Source organism: Lolium rigidum, chromosome 7 (genome assembly GCF_022539505.1).
Source record: "Lolium rigidum isolate FL_2022 chromosome 7, APGP_CSIRO_Lrig_0.1, whole genome shotgun sequence".
Lineage (NCBI taxonomy): Eukaryota > Viridiplantae > Streptophyta > Magnoliopsida > Poales > Poaceae > Lolium > Lolium rigidum.
In genome coordinates, this window is record NC_061514.1 from 328659641 (window position 1) to 328680072 (window position 20432).

The following is a 20432-nucleotide window of genomic DNA, read 5'->3' on the forward strand; positions in this document are numbered from 1 at the left end:
GTTTAAGTAAGCAGAAAAAAGCGAAGTGTAGTCATAACACCAACGCGAGGCACACAATGGAGATCGTGGCGTCTGCCAATAAAAAAAGTGTCATATATCGATACCATTTGATGCTCTTCAATCCATTGGCAGACTCAACATTTGCTATGTGGTAGGTGTAGCGCTCAAAGTTTCCTGGAGAAAATTTGCTGATCATCGCACCATGGTATAGGGAAAGTGAAAGAAAACATAAACTTTGGTATCAGACCAGTAAGAAAACTGCCTACCTTACAATTGGATCTGACACTCTTAAATCCAAAGAGTCAACAAGCATGACTGTATGATGTAATGCAGGCATGTACATGACCCTCATATTTAACCTGTTCCTCACAAAACTAAGAAACTAAGCATATTCTGCGGTGCAATATTTAAAAAGCTCAAGGGCATGATCTTTATCAGTTTCAAGTAGCAATCTAGTAGCACCAAAATGTGGTTGTGAAATAGAATGGAAACTTGCCTAAATTACTACCGGAAGGTAACAAGGCTTATGTAAAACAATAGTTCACTCGAGCCTTCATAACAAAATTAGATCCTATGTAATGAAAAGAGGAAAATAATATAACCATGACATGTGCACCAGTCACGAACTGGTCCATGCAATAAACAAACAATTTTTCCATTCACTGACATTGGGCTTAGCAACACGGATGAAAAACTATTTTCAGAAAGTAATGATTCATATAGGGGCGATCCCTTTCCTCTTCCCCGCCAGTGTAGCGCATGCAAATAAAAGGAAGGAGAACAACACCTGGGCCTCGGGATTCATCTTTTCCCCTTTCTCCTGACGCACCACCTCCATCTGTAGCTCACACTGTGACTCGCCTGATGGAGTGAAACTGGGGAGGCTAGGGCCCGAGAGGGGTGAATTGGAGAGAGGGTTAGAAATGAGATGAAGGGTATCGCTGGAGGTAGAGTTTGCCTTTGTTAGAGTTTGTTTTTCTGTATACATAGTACTCCACCCGTACTCTATACACCCTTGTATCTTACCCTCAGGGTTTTTCCTGTGATATATAACATGAAACCGATGCCCAAGAAGGGTACGCAACGTTCTCCAAAATAATCGCTCGCTTCAACATGGTATCGAGAGCTATCCTCTTCCCATCTAGCCGCCGCCAGCGGTGCTGACCTCCTTCACCGCCGCCGGCCTCCTTCCTCCTCAACAAAACAACCAGAAACTCCTCTCTCCTCTAGATCACGACCAAAGCTCTCAATTCCCCTAGCCTTTTCTCCCCAAAACCCCCCCTCCTCTCAAACCCTAGTTTTTCCATGTCTTCCCCTACACATCAGCCGGTCACCATTGCTGCTCCGTCGGCCACGAAGCTCAACCGCGACAACTTCCTCTCCTGGCAGACGCAGATTCCGCCCTCTCTACGTGGCGCCCACTAGTAGGAAAACCCTTATAGGCGGAGCTTAGTTCTAGGGCGCACCCCTAAGAATGCGCCACAGAAATAGCTTAATTTTGTGGCGCACCATGGAACACTGCGCCACAAAAACTTGGTGGGGCCCACACCCTGTCACGCCCAATCATTGGTTTTACTTTTTCTACGGCGCACTACACTTGGTGCGCCACAGAAATAACGTGTTCTGTGGCGCACTGGCTTCGGTGCGCCACAGAAATAACGTGTTCTGTGGCGCACTGGCTTCGGTGCGCCACAGAAATAACGTGTTCTGTGGCGCACTTGCCTCGGTGCGTGATGGCGTGTATTTCACACGTTCGTTGGGCAACCCCAAGAGGAAGGTATGATGCGCACAGCAGCAAGTTTTCCCTCAGAAAGAAACCAAGGTTTATCGAACCAGGAGGAGCCAAGAAGCACGTTGAAGGTTGATGGCGGCGGGATGTAGTGCGGCGCAACACCAGGGATTCCGGCGCCAACGTGGAACCTGCACAACACAACCAAACTACTTTGCCCCAACGAAACAGTGAGGTTGTCAATCTCACCGGCTTGCTGTAACAAAGGATTAACCGTATTGTGTGGAAGATGATTGTTTGCGGAAAACGATGAGAACAAGTATTGCAAGTAGATTGTATTTCAGTAAAGAGAATTGGACCGGGGTCCACAGTTCACTAGAGGTGTCTCTCCCATAAGACGAACAAGCATGTTGGGTGAACAAATTACAGTTGGGCAATTGACAAATAAAGAGAGCATGACAATGCACATACATATCATGATGAGTATAGTGAGATTTAATTGGGCATTACGACAAAGTACATAGACCGCCATCCAACCGCATCTATGCCTAAAAAGTCCACCTTCAAAGTTATCATCCGAACCCCCTCCAGTATTAAGTTGCAAACAACGGACAATTGCATTAAGTATGGTGCGTAATGTAATCAACAACTACATCCTTAGACATAGCATCAATGTTTTATCCCTAGTGGCAACAAGCACAACACAACCTTAGAACTTTCTGTCACTCGTCCCGGTGTCAATGCGGCATGAACCCACTATCGAGCATAAGTACTCCCTCTTGGAGTTACAAGCATCTACTTGGCCAGAGCATCTACTAGTAACGGAGAGCATGCAAGATCATAAACAACACATAAGCATAACTTTGATAATCAACATAACAAGTATTCTCTATTCATCGGATCCCAACAAACGCAACATATAGAATTACGGATAGATGATCTTGATCATGATAGGCAGCTCACAAGATCCGACAATGATAGCACAATGGGGAGAAGACAACCATCTAGCTACTGCTATGGACCCATAGTCCAGGGGTAGACTACTCACTCATCACTCCGGAGGCGACCATGGCGGTGTAGAGTCCTCCGGGAGATGATTCCCCTCTCCGGCGTGGTGCCGGAGGCGATCTCCAGGATCCCCCGAGATGGGATCGGCGGCGACGGCGTCTCGGTAATGTTTTCCGTATCGTGGCTCTCGGTACCGGGGGTTTCGTCACGGAGGCTATTTGTAGGCGGAAGGGCAAGTCAAGAGGCGGCACGGGGGGGCCCACACCACGGGCCGCGCGGCCAAGGGGGGGGCCGCGCCGCCCTAGGGTTTGGCCACCCCGTGGCCCCTCTTCGTCTCGTCTTCGGTCTTCTGGAAGCTTCGTGAGAAAATAGGCCTCCGGGCTTTTATTTCGTCCAATTCCGAGAATATTTCTTTACTAGGATTTCTGAAACCAAAAACAGCAGAAAACAAGAATCGGCACTTCGGCATCTTGTTAATAGGTTAGTTCCGGAAAATGCACGAATATGATATAAAGTGTGCATAAAACATGTAGATAACATCAATAATGTGGCATGGAACACAAGAAATTATCGATACGTTGGAGACGTATCAGCATCCCTAAGCTTAGTTCTGCTCGTCCCGAGCAGGGTAAAACGATAACAAAGATAATTTCTGGAGTGACATGCCATCATAAACTTGATCATACTATTTGTAAAGCATATGTAGAGAATGCAGCGATCAAAACAATGGTGATGACATGAGTAAACAAGTGAATCATAAAGCAAAGACTTTTCATGAATAGCACTTCAAGACAAGCATCAATAAGTCTTGCATAAGAGTTAACTCATAAAGCAATAATTCAAAGTAAAGGTATTGAAGCAACACAAAAGAAGATTAAGTTTCAGCGGTTGCTTTCAACTTGTAACATGTATATCTCATGGATATTGTCAACATAGAGTAATATAATAAGTGCAATAAGCGAATATGTAGGAATCAATGCACAGTTCACACAAGTGTTTGCTTCTTAAGGTAGAGAGAAATAGGTGAACTGACTCAACATTGAAAGTAAAAGAATGGTCCTCATAGAGGAAAAGCATCGATTGCTATATTTGTGCTAGAGCTTTGATTTTGAAAACATGAAACAATTTTGTCAACGGTAGTAATAAAGCATATGCATCATGTAAATTATATCTTATAAGTTGCAAGCCTCATGCATAGTGTACTAATAGTGCCCGCACCTTGTCCTAATTAGCTTGGACTACCTGGATTATCACCGCAATACATATGCTTTAACCAAGTATCACAAAGGGGTACCTCTATGCCGCCTGTACAAAGGTCTAAGGAGAAAGCTCGCATTTGGATTTCTCGCTTTTGATTATTCTCAACTTAGACATCCATACCGGGACAACATAGACAACGGATAATGGACTCCTCTTTTAATGCTTTAAGCATTCAACAACAATTAATTCTTTTCTCATTAGAGATTTGAGGATGTTTGTCCAAAACTGAAACTTCCACCATGGAACATGGCTTTAGTTAGCGGCCCAATGTTCTTCTCTCACAATATGCATGCTCAAACCATTCAACTCAGTGTAGATCGCCCTTACTTCGGACAAGACGAACATGCATAGCAACTCACATGAAATTCAACAATGAGTTGATGGCGTTCCCCGATAAACATGGTTATCGCACAACAAGCAACTTAATAAGAGATAAAGTGCATAATTACATATTCAATACCACAATAGTTTTTAAGCTAGTTGTCCCATGAGCTATATATTGCAAAGGTGAATGATGGAATTTTAAAGGTAGCACTCAAGCAATTTACTTTGGAATGGCTGGAAAATACCATGTAGTAGGTAGGTATGGTGGACACAATTGGCATAGTGGTTGGCTCAAGTATTTTGGATGCATGAGAAGTATTCCCTCTCGATACAAGGTTTAGGCTAGCAAGGCTTGTTAGAAACAAACACAAGGATGAACCGGTGCAGCAAAACTCACATAAAAGACATATTGAAAACATTATAAAACTCTACACCGTCTTCCTTGTTGTTCAAACTCAATACTAGAAATTATCTAGACCTTAGAGAAACCAATTATGCAAACCAAATTTTAGCATGCTCTATGTATTTCTTCATTAATGGGTGCAAAGCATATGATGCAAGAGCTTAAACATGAGCACAACAATTGCCAAGTATCACATTACCCAAGACATTTATAGCAATTACTACATGTATCATTTTCCAATTCCAACCATATAACAATTTAACGAAGGAGAAACTTCGCCATGAATACTATGAGTAGAAACCAAGGACATATTTGTCCATATGCCAAAGCGGAGCGTGTATCTCTCCCATAAAGTGAATGCTAGGATCCATTTTATTCAAACAAAACAAAAACAAAAACAAACCGACGCTCCAAGAAAAAACACATAAGATGTGATGGAATAAAAATATAGTTTCAGGGGAGGAACCTGATAATGTTGTCGATGAAGAAGGGGATGCCTTGGGCATCCCCAAGCTTAGACGCTTGAGTCATCTTGATATATGCAGGGGTGAACCACCGGGTGCATCCCCAAGCTTAGAGCTTTCACTCTCCTTGATACTTTTGCATCATACTCCTCTCTTGATCCTTGAAAACTTCCTCCACACCAAACTCGAAACAACTCATTAGAGGGTTAGTGCACAATATAAATTGACATATTCAGAGGTGACACAATCATTCTTAACACTTCTGGACATTGCATAATGCTACTGGACATTAGTGGATCAAAGAAATTCATCCAACATAGCAAAAGAGGCAATGCGAAATAAAAGGCAGAATCTGTCAAAACAGAACAGTTCGTATTGACGAATTTTAAAATGGCACCAGACTTGCTCAAATGAAAATGCTCAAATTGAATGAAAGTTGCGTACATATCTGAGGATCATGCACGTAAATTGGCATAATTTTCTGAGCTTCCTGCAGGGCAGTGGGCTCAGATTCGTGACAGCAAAGAAATCTGGAACTGCGCAGTAATCCAAATCTAGTACTTACTTTTCTATCAACGGCTTAACTTGGCACAACAAAACTCAAAACTAAGATAAGGAGAGGTTGCTACAGTAGTAAACAACTTCCAAGACACAAAATAAAAACAAAGTACTGTAGGTAAAAAAACATGGGTTGTCTCCCATAAGCGCTTTTCTTTAACGCCTTTCAGCTTGGCGCAGAAAGTGTATATCAAGTAACATCGAGAGATGAAGCATCAACATCATAATTTGTTCTAATAATAGAATCATAAGGTACCTTCATTCTCTTTCTAGGGAAGTGTTCCATACCTTTCTTGAGAGGAAATTGATATTTTATATTTCCTTCCCTCATATCAATAATAGCACCAACAGTTCGAAGAAAAGGTCTTCCCAATATAATTGGACAAGATGCATTGCATTCAATATCCAAGACAACAAAATCAACGGGAACAAGGTTATTGTTAACGGTAATGCGAACATTATCAACTTTACCCAAAGGTTTCTTTGTAGAATGATCAGCAAGATTAACATCCAAATAACAATTTTTCAGCGGTGGCAAGTCAAGCATATTATAAATTTTCTTCGGCATAACAGAAATACTTGCACCAAGATCACATAAAGCATTACAATCAAAATCTTTAACCTTAATCTTAATGATGGGCTCCCAACCATCTTCTAGCTTTTTAGGAATAGAGGCTTCGCGCTTTAGTTTCTCTTCTCTAGCTTTTATGAGAGCATTTGTAATATGATGCGTGAAAGCCAAATTTATAGCACTAGCATTAGGACTTTTAGCAAGTTTTTGCAAGAACTTTATAACTTCAGAGATGTGGCAATCATCAAAATTCAAACCATTATAATCTAAAGCAATGGGATCATCATCCCCAATGTTGGAAAAAATTTCAGCAGCTTTATCACAGTGCAATTTCAGCAGTTTTAGCAGTTTCAGGCAGCTTTTCGCGCTTTGCATTAGAAGTGGAAACATTGCTAACACCAATTCTTTTATTAGTATGAGTAGGAGGTGCAGCAACATGTGTAGCATTAGCATTACTAGTGGTGGTAATAGTCCAAACTTTAGCTATATTCTTCTCTTTAGCTAGTTTTTCATTTTCTTCTCTATCCCACCTAGCACGCAGTTCAGCCATTAATCTTATATTCTCATTAATTCTAACTTGAATGGCATTTGCTGTAGTAGCAATCTTATTATGATGATTCTCATTAGGCAAAACTTTTGATTTCAAAAGATCAACATCAGCAGCAAGACTATCGACTTTAGAAGCAAGTATATCAATTTTCCCAAGCTTTTCTTCAACAGATTTGTTAAAAGCAGTTTGTGTACCAATAAATTCTTTAAGCATGGCTTCAAGTACAGGGGGTGAGTTCCTATTATTGTTGTAATAATTCCCATAAGAATTACCATAGCCGTTGCCATTATTATAAGGATATGGCCTATAGTTGTTACTAGAATTGTTCCGGTAAGCATTGTTGTTGAAATTATTATTTTTAATGAAGTTTACATCAACATGTTCTTCTTGTGCAACCAATGAAGCTAACGGAAAATTATTAGGATCAATATTAGTCCTATCATTCACAAGCATAGACATAATAACATCAATCTTATCACTCAAGGAAGAGGTTTCTTCGACGAATTTACCTTCTTACCTTGTGGAGCTCTTTCCGTGTGCCATTCAGAGTAGTTGATCATCATATTATCAAGAAGCCTTGTTGCTTCACCAAGAGTGATGGACATAAAGGTACCTCCAAGCAGCTGAATCCAATAAATTTCGTGAAGAAAAATTTAGTCCTGCATAGAAGGTTTGGATGATCATCCAAGTAGTCGACTCCATGGGTTGGGCAATTTTTAACCAGAGATTTCATTCTTTCCCAAGCTTGAGCAACATGTTCAGTATCTAATTGTTTAAAATTCATTATGCTACTCCTCAAAGATATAATTTTAGCAGGGGGATAATATCTACCAATAAAAGCATCCTTGCATTTAGTCCATGAATCAATACTATTCTTAGGCAGAGATAGCAACCAATCTTTAGCTCTTCCTCTTAATGAGAAAGGGAACAATTTTAGTTTAATAATATCACCATCTACATCTTTATATTTTTGCATTTCGCATAGTTCAACAAAATTATTAAGATGGGCAGCAGACATCATCGAACTAATTCCAGAAAATTGATCTTTCATGACAAGATTCAAGTAAAGCAGGTTTAATTTCAAAGAATTCTGCTGTAGTAGCAGGTGGAGCAATAGGTGTGCATAAGAAATCATTATTATTTGTGGTTGTGAAGTCACACAACTTAGTATTTTCAGCGTTGGCCATTTTAGCAACAAGTAAATAAAGCAAACTAGATAAAGTAAATGCAAGTAAACTAATTTTTTTGTGTTTTCGATATAGCAAACAAGATAGCAAATAAAGTAAATCTAGCAACTAATTTTTTTGTATTTTGATTTAGTGCAGCAAACAAAGTAGTAAATAAAATAAAGCAAGACAAAAACAAAGTAAAGAGATTGAGAAGTGGAGACTCCCCTTGCAGCGTGTCTTGATCTCCCCGGCAACGGCGCCGGAAAATATGCTTGATGGCGTGTATTTCACACGTTCGTTGGGCAACCCCAAGAGGAAGGTATGATGCGCACAGCAGCAAGTTTTCCCTCGAAAGAAACCAAGGTTTATCGAACCAGGAGGAGCCAAGAAGCACGTTGAAGGTTGATGGCGGCGGGATGTAGTGCGGCGCAACACCAGGGATTCCGGCGCCAACGTGGAACCTGCACAACACAACCAAACTACTTTGCCCCAACGAAACGAGTGAGGTTGTCAATCTCACCGGCTTGCTGTAACAAAGGATTAACCGTATTGTGTGGAAGATGATTGTTTGCAGAAAACAGTAGAACAAGTATTGCAGTAGATTGTATTTCGAGTAAAGAGAATTGGACCGGGGTCCACAGTTCACTAGAGGTGTCTCTCCCATAAGACGAACAAGCATGTTGGGTGAACAAATTACAGTTGGGCAATTGACAAATAAAGAGAGCATGACAATGCACATACATATCATGATGAGTATAGTGAGATTTAATTGGGCATTACGACAAAGTACATAGACCGCCATCCAACTGCATCTATGCCTAAAAAGTCCACCTTCAGAGTTATCATCCGAACCCCTCCAAGTATTAAGTTGCAAACAACAGACAATTGCATTAAGTATGGTGCGTAATGTAATCAACAACTACATCCTTAGACATAGCATCAATGTTTTATCCCTAGTGGCAACAAGCACAACACAACCTTAGAACTTTCACGTCATCTGTCCCGGTGTCAATGCGGGCATGAACCCACTATCGAGCATAAGTACTCCCTCTTGGAGTTACAAGCATCTACTTGGCCAGAGCATCTACTAGTAACGGAGAGCATGCAAGATCATAAACAACACATAAGCATAACTTTGATAATCAACATAACAAGTATTCTCTATTCATCGGATCCCAACAAACGCAACATATAGAATTACGGATAGATGATCTTGATCATGATAGGCAGCTCACAAGATCCGACAATGATAGCACAATGGGGAGAAGACAACCATCTAGCTACTGCTATGGACCCATAGTCCAGGGGTAGACTACTCACTCATCACTCCGGAGGCGACCATGGCGGTGTAGAGTCCTCCGGGAGATGATTCCCCTCTCCGGCAGGGTGCCGGAGGCGATCTCCAGGATCCCCCGAGATGGGATCGGCGGCGACGGCGTCTCAGCAATGTTTTCCGTATCGTGGCTCTCGGTACTGGGGGTTTCGTCACGGAGGCTATTTGTAGGCGGAAGGGCAAGTCAAGAGGCGGCACGGGGGGCCCACACCACAGGGCCGCGCGGCCAAGGGGGGGCCGCGCCGCCCTAGGGTTTGGCCACCCCGTGGCCCCTCTTCGTCTCGTCTTCGGTCTTCTGGAAGCTTCGTGAGAAAATAGGCCTCTGGGCTTTTATTTCGTCCAATTCCGAGAATATTTCTTTACTAGGATTTCTGAAACCAAAAATAGCAGAAAACAGCAACTGGCACTTCGGCATCTTGTTAATAGGTTAGTTCCAGAAAATGCACGAATATGATATAAAGTGTGCATAAAACATGTAGATAACATCAATAATGTGGCATGGAACACAAGAAATTATCGATATGTTGGAGACGTATCAGTGCGCCACAGAAATAATGTGTCCTATATCATGGCCGTACCCCTCCCTCGCCCGTATACCACTCTCTCCCCTCTCCCCTCTCCCCGCGCCGCCGCCTTCCATGGCGAGCGCTGCCGTCGCTGTCGCCGCCGCCGCTGCCTTCCTCCGCGAGGGCCGCATGCCGCCACGCTCCACCCATCCCCGCCACCAGCAGCACAAGCCGCTGCGGCGTGGAGGAGGAGGGGCCGGCGCGGCGTCAAGGTGGAGGAGCCGCCGCCGCGTCAAGGTGGAGGAGCTGCCGCGACCTCCACCCCTGCCGTCGTCGTCGGTGAGCTCCTCCACAACTGCCGTCGTCGTCGGTGAGCTCCCTCCCCTCCCCTCCCTCTTCCTCCCCCGCGCGAGCACAACGTGCTCGACGAAATGCTCGCTCGGTTGGCTGGCCAGGTCGGCGTGGTTGAGGTCGATGTCGGCGAAGATGGTCACGTAGGAGTCGTGCGCTTGCTTGTGTTGCTAGGTTTATTGCTGTTGTTGCTGTGGATGCATTGCTGCTGTTGCTCTGGATGCATTGCCCCTAATCGTTTTGCTTCATATGGTGTCCATTTGGAGCCTGGATTGCTAGTGGTTAGTATATTGTTATGCTGCTAATCCTTGTTGTTGCTTGTCTTAAGCAATAGAAATTGTCTATGCCTCTCTCGTACTTGCTTACCATTAACTGGTGAGCTAGTGATGCTTATTGGAGTGTTCTATATCAGTGACACTTCTATGCTGCTACTACATATTGGTGTTGGTTATTGTCAACTTATATCACTTGCTATGCCTGTGTGGCTTACTGGATCATATGTACCTGTTGTTTGTGGAGGTTTACTGCCACTTGTTATTGATGAACCATGTGATGGTAATGATTCAATTTAATTCAATGATGTTAATTTGATTTCCATCCTTTGTTGGAAATAAATCCATGTCTGAACTCTGTACAAGGTAATGAAGACTTGCTCACTTGGTATTGCTTGCTAGTTGGACATTTGGTTGGTTTTGATGCTACTTGGTTCATTTAAATGCATGAAATGCTACTATGGTATGCTACTCGTGATATCCTTGTGAAGAAAATGATGGATTCTTGTGAGCTTATGGTATGCTACTATGCTACTCGTGGTATCCTTGTGAAGATTTACTTGATGGATTCTTGTGAGCTTATGGTATGCTACTATGCTTACTTGATCATGTGCATATAGTTCATATAGTTCCCTAAAAAGAAAGAAGCTCCCTGGCCAGATGCTTGATGTCTTGGCTTAGCCAATGATGCAAAGGCTGAGGCAAAAACTTGGATAAGAACAGATACTAAAATAGAGATATTCACATTAGGGAATCATGTAAATGAATGCCACTCGTGGTATCCTTTGAAGAAAATGGGAAGTTTCGATGGTTTAAAAGACTAGGTGATGCTAGGTTATTAAGTTGGCTATCAAGGTTGGTTTTATCTCGGTTAACTTGGATAGGCTATGTGTTCTTGCTTACTTATGCATATCCATCTCTACCGGATTGACTAGCTCGGACTTGGCCTCTCTCTTGCCGACATCACTTGGTTACTACTAAGTGATGAATAATCCCTTATGGTACCCCAGCTTTGTTTTGAACTCAACTCGAGTAATGATAAATTTCTATTTCTTGTTGGCTTTGATGAAAATAGAGATATCCACAGTAGGGGATCATGTAAATGAATGCCACTGTGGTATCCTTTGAAGAAAAAGGACTGTTTCGATGGTTTTAAAAGGCTAGGTGGTGCTAGGTGATTCAGTTGGCTACCAAGACTTGTCTCATCCGGTTAGCTGGGATATGCTATGTGTTGTTGCTTGTTTAGGCATATCTATCACTTACTTGGATTTACTAGTTCTTGATTGGCCTCTCTTTTGCCAGCATCACTTGGTCTATATACCAAGTGATGAATAATCCCTTTGGAGCATCTTCTCCATGCATTCTATGTGTGTTTGAGCATCTTGACTTATGTCACCATGGTTGCTGGTTTGTTGGTGTTTTTGTACTTGTCGATGATTAGATGGTTGGTCGATCACTCGTACACTCGGGGTGGAGCAAGTGAGCCTGGTATGATGGCACAAGTATCAATATTTTGTGCATCCTACCTGGCCTCGCTTACTCCATCCCCGGATGTTAATATTTGTTTCGCCCAACAAAGTATGAGGCATTCCATTTAGTTCATACTAGCTACTTCTTAATTGCATTGGCCTTTCTTCCATTTAGTGCCGATGATTAAATTGTTTGGTCACTTGTACACTCGGGGTGGGGCCAGTGAGCCCGGTGCGATGGCACAAATATCAATCTCTTGTGCATCCTACCTGGCCTCACCGACCCCATCCCGAATGTTAATATTTCTTTCGACCAACAAAGTATGAGGCATATGATATCTAGTTGAGATACCACTTGGCTCTTTCTTCCATTTTAGTGCCGATGATTAGAATGTTTGGTCACCTATACGCCGCAATATACTTTGTAGACGGGCCCCCCTTTCCCCGGCCGCCGTTCCGTGAATGAGTCTTTGACGAGACAACAACGCCGACCTGCCTCTCCGGCGCATCACCACTTTTCTTCTCTCGCCGTCCAGTACGTGAACGAGTCCTTAATGCAAAGACGGTGCTAGCCTCCCTAGCATCATGCCGACCCTCGTTGCCGCGTTTCGGCCGTGTCTCACGCGCTCGCACTCTTCGCCTCTTTGCCGGTGAACGAATAGACCAATCGTTGGAATAAGGAAGCCGATGATGGCCGATCGCAATTTAATCTTGCGACCGGCCGTCATCGGTTTCCTTATTCCAACGATCAGTCTATTGGTTCACCGGGCAAAAGGCGAACAGTGCGAGGCGCGGGCACGGCCCGAGCGCGGCAACACGGCCCGGCATAATGCTGGGCAGGCCGGCACGGTCTTTGCATCAAGGACTCGTTCACCGGACGGCGAAGGACTGCCGTGGTTCCGCGCCGGAGAGGCAGATCGGCGTCGTTGTGTCGTCAAGCACCCGTTCACTGAACGGCGGCCGGGAAAGGGGGCCCTTCGCAAAGTATACTGCGGTGTATACTGCAACTATGGTTTCGACCATAGTATTTGTGTTGACCAACAATGTATGAGGCACTTATTCCATTTTGTCATTCCATTTGCTTTGAGATTTTCAAAATGCCGATGATTAAAATGTTTGGTCAACGTACACTCGGGGGTGGCGTAAGTGAGCCTGGTAAGATAGCACAAATATCAATCTCTTGTGCATCGGACTTGGTCTCACTTACGCCGTCCCTTAATGTTAATATTTGTGTTGACCAACAATGTATGAGGCATTTATTCCATTTCTCTTGTGCATCGGACTTGTTGGTCTCACTTTCTTCCATTTTCATCATAGTAGGAACTGGATGAAGGACCCCGATGCAAGCGAGCCCGGTGGGTAGAGATGAGGGAGCAAAGGAGGAACCGGATGAAGACTACTTTGTATCTCGAAATTGTGAATTTTGTATGAATTAAGAGTTGTATGCAAAACATTTGACACTTGCCACTATATATGTATCTCGATCGGGCTCTAAGTAATGTGATGATGATGTCTATGTTATATCCGTGCAATGTACATGATATTTATATTATATCTGAATGTTGCTCGTATATAACTCTGTATATCCGTATATTGTCTGTCTATAAACCGCATGTGTATAGCGAGCAGACACAAAATCGTGTATAATACAAGCAAATTCTGTGGCGCACCGAAAACCAATTCCGTGGCGCACGCTTTCTGTGGCCACGTAAACCTTAATTCTCGTGGCGCATGGGCAGGTGCGCCACGTAAACCTTATTTTTGTGGCGACGTTTCTGTGGCGCACCTCCCATGCGCCACAGAAGCCATTTTTGGTGCGCCACTGATGAGGCTTTTCCTACTAGTGGCCCGTGTTGTCGGGTTTCTGGATGGTACAGAAAAAGCTCCGCCTGAGACCCTGGAGGCAGAGGACGCGGACAAGAAAACAATCACCATCCCCAACCCCGAGTATGAGACCTGGGTCACCAAGGATCAAGCTGTGGCGAGCTTCCTCGTCAATTCCCTTGGCGATGATCTACTCTCTCATGTGTATGGTCTGGTTCACGCCAACGAGGTTTGGAAGGCTATTCTTGAACTCTTTTCCACCCAATCCAAGTCTCGTGTTTCATTGCTGCGTGGAGCTCTCACAAATACGAAGAAGCTTGCTATGACTGCCTCTCAGTTTCTCACCAAGATGAAGGGTTTCGCCGCTGAACTTGCTGCTGCGGGAAAGAAAGTCGATGATGACGAGCTCAAGGACTACATCCACAATGGTCTTGATGGCTCCTACACCCCTCTGGTTGCCTCCATTAATGCAAATCCCTCTACTACACTGTGGGGACCTTGCATACCACTTCATGTTGTAGTATGCCAGTCGTTGATATAACATTTGCGAAGTACCAATCCGCAAATATTACATCCCTCAGAGTAGTACAATAGAACATAGCAGGTCCATAACTCATTCATTTATTATTACAAGCAATATGTACATATCATCTCGGAGCTCCTCTTGGGTCCTAAGAGGAATACTCCTGGGTTCGAGGTGAACCCACCTTAACTTACAATATATAAGTCTTACTAGATTATACATTTATTCTCCTCGGGCAGTTAAGTACTAAGAGTTCGTACTGCTCGGATACTTCTACTACTAGGTAAGTCTAAGCCTGCTCTCCTCCAGAACCCTCCTCGGTTCCGTAGACTATAAGGTAGTCTACACCTTCAACACCTCCAGAGAGGTCCGGTTCTTCATAGCCGATGACTTCGGCTCCTTCAGGGTTGTCGTTGTCCTCCTCCAGATGATTCAGACAATCTAAGCAGGGGATTTAAGAGTGGTATGAGTACGAGCGTACTCAACAAGTTCATTATAGAAAAGAGATGTTTAATGCACTAGCTACGATATTAGACCAGAAAGTCTAATACCAATGCACGTTTTGATAAACATTTCTTCAAGAGGTTGCTTTTATTTCAAAGAACTATGTCCGTCAGCCTTCACCGGTTTACTAGAACTTCATGGAGTTCCTTTCCGGCAGCGTTCGCAGTTCCAAATCCCGGAACAGGGAGTGACAGGTCACGATTCATTACACTCTGCAGAGGTGTGCTGCTTTACTCATAAGAGATCTTAACCTTGGTGCCAACCGGGCAGGTTTCCCGTCCACACTTCCTTCGGTGTGAGGCCCGGTATAAGATCTAGCCAATCATGTTCCTCCGCTACCTCGAACACCCACCCTTTTTTGCAATCTCCGACCCTGGGTCCTCGCCGGTCCTCTTACACCAATTAAGGATGGACCCCGACCACGACGACAATGCAGAGCTCTATCATACATTCCTTCGCCGGCAGTTGCAACCCATCATAGACCACATTACCGTGGGGACTTCTACGGGTTCCCCAACCTGCATCATGTCTCTCGAAATCAAGTGCCTACAGTAATGCGCATCCGTTGATGAACGAGAGGTGGAAACACTTTTGACTACTCCGTCCCACTCCGGATCTTATGGTTAACATGGGTATTACGGCACAAGAATCACTGGACGACATTTGTTGTTTAATCCTAGATGGATATAACCCTTGCAATGGAACCTCCACCGTATCCACACAATCCATGGTTCCATTGCCCACCACATAGTCATATTCATAGTTATGAAAATAGTGGTTTTGCTTTTTATGCAATAGTGTTAAACATAGTACTTTGCAAGTAATTTGGTAAAAATACTCGAATGGCATGCGCAAGTGATGAACTTCCCTGAACACTGCAAAGTGTTGCCGTTGGATGGTGTGGACTGACCCTTGTCCTCTGTTGCTGAAAAATAGCATCATTGTCCGATAAGGGCAATGGTTAAAGAAGCATTTATGCATGATTCCATTTTTAGGGTTTGTTCCCCCCTTCCGATGTCTTATTATTTCATGTGAGAGGTTAATACTAAGAATAATTTAGGGATAATCTGTTTAGGGTAAAATACAACCTTGATATGTTGTCAAGGTGTTTTTAAAATCCAAAAGCATTAATGGGCTTATTTTTATTATTGAAAATATAAGGTGTGATTTAAATGATTATTTTAATCATCTAATTAGGACTTAATTATGTTTGTCTTCAAAAATTCCATTTCATATTTTATTATGATAGAGAATTTTATGCTGAGCATTTTTCATATTTTTAATTATTTTTTTAGAGCTATATTCTATTTTATAAAATTCTTAGAAACACTCATTTAAATGGGTATTTTGGAAATGTCCAAAATACCCCTCGGGCCCATCTGTCAGGCGACCGAGCTGGTTAGGTTGGACCAGCCCACTGGGCTCGGTCCAACCGACCCAGTCGCGTCGTCTTTCGCCCTCACTCTCTAACCCTAATCCCCTTCGGGTTCCCGCGACCAAAATCGCCTCCGCCGTCGCCGCTTTAATTCCGCCGCCTCCGGCCGTCGCCGGCGACGAGGTGGTGCGGATCTGGACCGCCTCTCGACGACGAACCTGATGGTCCAAGTCGATTTGACGCTTGCGTCGCCGTTCGCTTTCCATCGACCCTCCAGTGCGCCAGGCCTTCGGCGTCCGCCGCCGCCGTGCGTTGGAGAGGCCGTGGCCCTTCTTCTTGGCGCCCCACAGGCGCGTGGTGCAGCGCTGGGGTGCTGTGGTGGTCGCCAGGGCTTGGCTTGGCTAGGCCTGGTGCCGCCGTGGCCGCCATGACCGTGTCGGCCATCTCCTCCCCGGTATGTGCTTCTCCTTCCTTTTTCTACCTGTTCTACTTCTTCTCCTCCTCCTCCTCTTCGTCTAGCTTGGCCACTGGCCTGCTTCTCCTCGTAGAGATGCTGGCCGTGCCGATGTGCTGCAGCTGCTACGCCTTGCTAGCTGTGTATACGCGTATGCTGCTGTGCTGCTGCTGTGCTGCTGCTACGCTGCTTGTGCTGCTGTGCTGCTGCTGTGTTGTTCTTCTCTAGCACCTGCTGTTCTAGCTTATGAGCTTTTGTTCAAAAGCATACTATGATGCTTTGTTTAATTATCTTGACTCCTGCTGTTGCTCTGTATCCATGCCTCTCCTGTGTATGTGATGCGTGTAGTTGACACGTCCGTTGGGAACCCCAAGAGGAAGGTGTGATGCGCACAGCGGCAAGTTTCCCTCAGTAAGAAACCAAGGTTTAATCGAACCAGTAGGAGTCAAAAAGCACGTTGAAGGTTGATGGCGGCGGGATGTAGTGCGGCGCAACACCAGAGATTCCGGCGCCAACGTGGAACCTGCACAACACAACCAAAGTACTTTGCCCCAACGAAACAGTGAGGTTGTCAATCTCACCGGCTTGCTGTAACAAAGGATTAACCGTATTGTGTGGAAGATGATTGTTTGCGGAGAAAACGATGAAACAAGTATTGCGACAGATTTGTATTTCAGTATTAAAGGAATAGACCGGGGTCCACAGTTCACTAGAGGTGTCTCTCCCATAAGATAAAAGCATGTTGGGTGAACAAATTACAGTCGGGCAATTGACAAATAGGGAGGGCATAACAATGCACATACATGGCATGATAAGTATAGTGAGATTTAATTGGGCATTACGACAAAGTACATAGACCGCCATCCAACTGCATCTATGCCTAAAAATTCCACCTTCAGGTTATCGTCCGAACCCCTTCCAGTATTAAGTTGCAAAGCAACAGACAATTGCATTAAGTATGGTGCGTAATGTAATCAACAACTACATCCTCGGACATAGCGCCAATGTTTTATCCCTAGTGGCAACAAGCACAACACAACCTTAGAACTTTACATCACTTGTCCCGGTGTCAATGCGAGCATGAACCCACTATCGAGCATAAATACTCCCTCTTGGAGTTAAAAGCAAAAACTTGGCCGAGCCTCTACTAGTAACGGAGAGCATGCAAGATCATAAACAACACATATGTAATAACTTGATAATTAACATAACATGGTATTCTCTATCCATCGGATCCCGACAAACACAACATAGAGTATTACGGATAGATGATCTTGATCATGTTAGGCAGCTCACAAGATCCAACAATGAAGCACAATGAGGAGAAGACAACCATCTAGCTACTGCTATGGACCCATAGTCCGGGGGTGAACTACTCACTCATCACTCCGGAGGCGACCATGGCGGTGTAGAGTCCTCCGGGAGATGAATCCCCTCTCCGGCAGGGTGCCGGAGGAGATCTCCGAATCCCCGAGATGGGATCGGCGGCGGCGGCGTCTCGGTAAGGTTTTCCGTATCGTGGTTTTTCGCCTCGGGGGTTTCGCGACGGAGGCTTTAAGTAGGCGGAAGGGCGAGTCGGGGGGCTGACGAGGGGCCCACACCACAGGGCGGCGCGGCCCCCCCCTTGGCCGCGCCGCCATGTGGTCTGGCCACCTCGTGGCCCCACTTCGTATACTCTTCGGTCTTCTGGAAGGTTCGTGGAAAAATAGGCCCCTGGGTCTTCGTTTCGTCCAATTCCGAGAATATTTCGTTACTAGGATTTCCGAAACCAAAAACAGCGAGAAAACAGAGAGCGGCACTTCGGCATCTTGTTAATAGGTTAGTTCCGGAAAATGCACGAATATGACATAAAGTGTGCATAAAACATGTTGGTATCATCAATAATATGGCATAGAACATAAGAAATTATCGATACGTCGGAGACGTATCAAGCATCCCCAAGCTTAGTTACTGCTCGTCCCGAGCAGGTAAAACGATAACAAAGATAATTTCCGAAGTGATATGCCATCATAACCTTGATCATACTATTTGTAAACATATGTAGTGGATGCAGCGATCAAAACAATGGTAATGTCATGAGTAAACAAGTGAATCATAAAGCAAAGACTTTTCATGAATAGTACTTCAAGACAAGCATCAATAAGTCTTGCATAAGAGTTAACTCATAAAGCAATAAATCAAAGTAAAGGTATTGAAGCAACACAAAGGAAGATTAAGTTTCAGCGGTTGCTTTCAACTTGTAACATGTATATCTCATAGATAATTGTCAACATAGAGTAATATAACAAGTGCAATATGCAAATATGTAGGAATCAATGCACAGTTCACACAAGTGTTTGCTTCTTGAGGTGGAGAGAGATAGGTGAACTGACTCAACATAAAAGTAAAGAGAATGGTCCTTCAAAGAGGAAAGCATCGATTGCTATATTTGTGCTAGAGCTTTTATTTTGAAAACATGAAACAATTTTGTCAACGGTAGTAATAAAGCATATGAATTATGTAAATTATATCTTACAAGTTGCAAGTCTCATGCATAATATACTAATAGTGCCCGCACCTTGTCCTAATTAGCTTGGACTACCGGATCTTTGCAATGCACATGTTTTAACCAAGTGTCACAATGGGGTACCTCCATGCCGCTTCGTACAAAGGTCTAAGGAGAAAGCTCGCATTTTGGATTTCTCGCTTTTGATTATTCTCAACTTAGACATCCATACCGGGACAACATGGACAACAGATAATGGACTCCTCTTTAATGCATAAGCATGTGGCAACAATTATTATTCTCATATGAGATTGAGGATGTGTGTCCAAAACTGAAACTTCCACCATGACTCATGGCTTAAGTTAGCGGCCCAATGTTCTTCTCTAACAATATGCATGCTCCAACCATTAAGGTGGTAGATCTCTCTTACTTCAGACAAGACGGACATGCATAGCAACTCACATGATATTCAACAAAGAATAGTTGGTTGCGTCCCCAGAAACATGGTTATCGCACAACAAGCAACTTAATAAGAGATAAAGTGCATAAGTACATATTCAATACCACAATAGTTTTTAAGCTATTTGTCCCATGAGCTATATATTGCAAAGGTGAATGATGGAATTTTAAAGGTAGCACTCAAGCAATTTACTTTGGAATGGCGGATAAATACCATGTAGTAGGTAGGTAGTGTGGACACAAATGGCATAGTGGTTGGCTCAAGTATTTTGGATGCATGAGAAGTATTCCCTCTCGATACAAGGTTTAGGCTAGCAAGGTTATTTGAAACAAACACAAGGATGAACGGTACAGCAAAACTCACATAAAAGACATATTGTAAACATTATAAGACTCCATACCGTCTTCCTTGTTGTTCAAAACTCAATACTAGATGTTATCTAGACTCTAGAGAAACCAAATATGCAAACCAAATTAGCAAGCTCTAAGTGTTTCTTCATTAATGGGTGCAAAGTATATGATGCAAGAGCTTAAACATGAGCACAACAATTGCCAAGTATCAAATTATCCAAGACATTTTAGAGTTACTACATGTAGCATTTTCCAATTCCAACCATATAACAATTTAACGAAGAAGAAACTTCGCCATGAATACTATGAGTAGAGCTTAAGGACATATTTGTCCATATGCTACAGCGGAGCGTGTCTCTCTCCCATAAAGTGAATGCTAGGATCCATTTTATTCAAACAAAACAAAAAACAAAAACAAACCGACGCTCCAAGCAAAGTGCATAAGATGTGACGGAATAAAAATATAGTTTCAGGGGAGGAACCCGATAAT